The following is a 3,248-nucleotide window of genomic DNA, read 5'->3' as shown; positions in this document are numbered from 1 at the left end:
TGACTGAGTGAAAGTCTTCATTGTGAACAATAATTGTTAACTGGCATGTTTAGATGAAAACACAATGACGTGTTGGACAAAAGAACCATGTATCTTGTCATCTTGGCCACCTCAGCAGGTGGTCAAGGTCAAAGGTTATTAGGTTGCTGTAGAAGACGTTTAACCCCAGATATCTCTGAAAGGGGGTGGTCATCTACTGCTGTTATTTTCCCGAGGTCAGGACGTCGAGGGTGCGACCATGTGGGGCGAACAGCCGGGAACCTACCAACCATGTCAACAAAGATGGGAACCACAGAAACACCGAGCATATGGGACCTCTGATGGCAAGAGGATTTGGGGACTGAGGAGCTCTGCTGTTTGCTCTGGCCTTCATTCTTTTGACCGGTGTCCAAAATTGTACCCTACTCCCTATGCAGTGCACTATTCTTGACCAGAGCCCTATGTGCCCTTGTCAAAAGTGGTGCACTATCAAGGGAATAGGGTGCCATTTGGAATACACTTGCTGAAATGCGTTGGCTGAAGGAGAGGTTCATCCCCAGGTAATTAGCAGGGTCCCTGCTGGGGCCAAGCAGGATTACAGGTCATTGCCTGTATAAGAATGCTACTCATTTCATTAGATGGTGGGTCAGTGGGGTCGCTTGCTGAAAGGAAGTGTTCATTAAGAGGATTTTGTACAGTAAATTGTAGCCTATGTTTAAAAGAATAGAAGCACAATTTAACTGTAATTTTCAAATGTCTTGTGGTGCCTTGTCGGCATCAATGACGTTCATTTGATTGATAAGTATTCATTTGACTTGAGCTGCTGTTATTTAGTATTAATGACAGCATTGTTATGATGAGTATGCCTCACACTCTCAACTGTGTCCTTGCTTACTGTGGGTCACCATAGTTACAGACTGAATGGAATGGAGGTTGGGTCTGTGGCCAAAAGCAACTGAGCTAGGATTGGGCGCATTTCCGTTAATCACTGTTGACGTGTAGTAGTCCAGTTCTCTGGGCTTGGCCTTGTCCGTCTGTCTGCGTCCCAAATGACACCCTATTCCCTATATAGTACACAACTTTTGACCAGAGCACTATATAGGGGATAGGGTACCATTTGGGATGCATACTCTGTCTTGTAGACAGTTGGCTAGGCCATGATGAGGTAACTGTGCTCCACTAGGGGCCACAGGAAAGCTAATCTGAGCCGGACTGCTGGATTAGACAGATTTAGCTAGTTCTTTGGACACGATGCCCCCCCCCTACTGTTCTTCTGTAGTGTCTTCATAGAAAACCAGCTTCCAATCCAAGCATTTCTGCAGGGGTCGAGACTCGTTGACCTTAGGCAACTTTATAATTCGCCTTGCTACATTACAATATTTGTCAAAGGCTGCTGGTAATACAGTATTCACATGGTGAGAGACACCTTTTGATTAGGTCCACCCTGTCCATTCATTATAATCTACAAGGCAAAAACTGATCCTAGATCAGCACTCCAATAATACGTGCCATTGTGTGTTGTAATCCTGTATGTTTATGTTTGACTTTGTCCTTACATGTCCTTATTGGTTTCCATTAACTCATTGACCGGTGTGAATATCTCATTGTGAGGTTAGTATTACAGGTCTAATCAGAGGGTGTTGTTTTTCTTTGCCTTGCAGGACAGTGGTATCATCTTGATATCTGGACAGGAGCCCAGACCTAACGAAGACACTGGCCCATCTGCTGATCACATTATGCAATAAACCATGTTACCATTGTTGATTCACCTTTGCCGTAACGTCACCGTCATCAGCTGAGTGAGTGTCCAACTGTAGTCTGGCAAGACACTAATGGCAAGGCAACGAAAAGCAATAGATTATTTAATTATAGCATATATTCTGTGTATACTGCCCCCCCTTGGGTTGTGCCGTGGCAGAGATCTTAGTGGGCTATACTTGGCCTTGTCTCAGGATGGTAAATTGGTGGTTGAAGATATCCCTCTAGTGGTGTGGGGGCTGTGCTTTGGCAAAGTGGGTGGGGTTATATCCTTCCTGTTTGGCACTGTCCGGGGGTATCATCGGATGGGGCCACAGTGTCTCCTGACCCCTCCTGTCTCAGCCTCCAGTATTTATGCTGCAGTAGTTTGTGTCGGGGGGCTAGGGTCAGTGTTATATCTGGAGTATTTTTCCTGTCTTATCTGGTGTCCTGTGTGAATTTAACTTCTATGGGCTAGGTGGGACGTGACCGTCCCACCTGCGGGACACACTATTCAACAGCCAGTGAAATAGCATGGAGCGAAATACAAAACAGCAAAGATCTCATAATTTCATTTTCTCAAACAATCAACTATTTTACACCATTTTAAAGATAAACTTCTCGTTAATCTAACCACATTGTCGGATTTCAAAAAGGCTTTACGGCAAAAGCATAAAATTAGATTATGTTAAGACATGAACTTCACAAGAAAAACCACACAGCCATTTTCCAAGCAAGGACATGCATCACAAAAACCCAGAAATACAGCTAAAATATTCACTAACCTTTGATGATCTTCATCAGATGGCACTCATAGGACTTCATGTTACACAATACATGTATGTTTTGCTCGATAAAGTTCATATTTATATCCAAAAACCCCATTTTACATTGGCGCGTGATGTTCAGAAAATGTATTCCCACCAAAACCCCCAGTGAATGTGCACATCAATTTACAAAAATACTCATCATAAATGTTAATAAAATTTACAACAGTTATTGAAAGAATTATAGATATACTTCTTCTTAATGCAACCGCTGTGTCAGATTTTAAAATAGCTTTACGGAGAAAGCACATTTTTCAATATTCTGAGTACATAGCTCAACCATCAAAGCAAGTTATACAGATACCCGCCAAGTTCTGGGGTCAACTAAAATCAGAATTAGTATTATAAATATTCTCTTACCTTTGCTGATCTTTGTCAGAATGCACTACCAGGAATCCTACTTCCACAAGAAATGTTATTTTGTTCGAAATACTCCATATTTATGTCCAAATACCTCAATTTTGTTAGTGCGTTCAGATCACTATCCAAAGGCATAACGCGCGAGCGTAAATCCAGACACGAAAAGTCAAATAGTTCCATCACCGTTCGTAGAAACATTTCAAACGTTGTTTACAATCAATCCTTAGGGTCATTTTAACATAAAACGTTGATAATATTCCAACCGGACAATAGCGTATTAATTCAAGAAGAAAAAGAAGGAGGGGCGCGCTGGCGGGCTTGCGCATCACCAAGTCCTTTGTCCAT

This window comes from Salmo salar, chromosome 17 (genome assembly GCF_965601325.2).
Source record: "Salmo salar chromosome 17, fSalSal1, whole genome shotgun sequence".
NCBI lineage: Eukaryota > Metazoa > Chordata > Actinopteri > Salmoniformes > Salmonidae > Salmo > Salmo salar.
Note: the sequence above shows the minus strand (reverse complement) of the source record.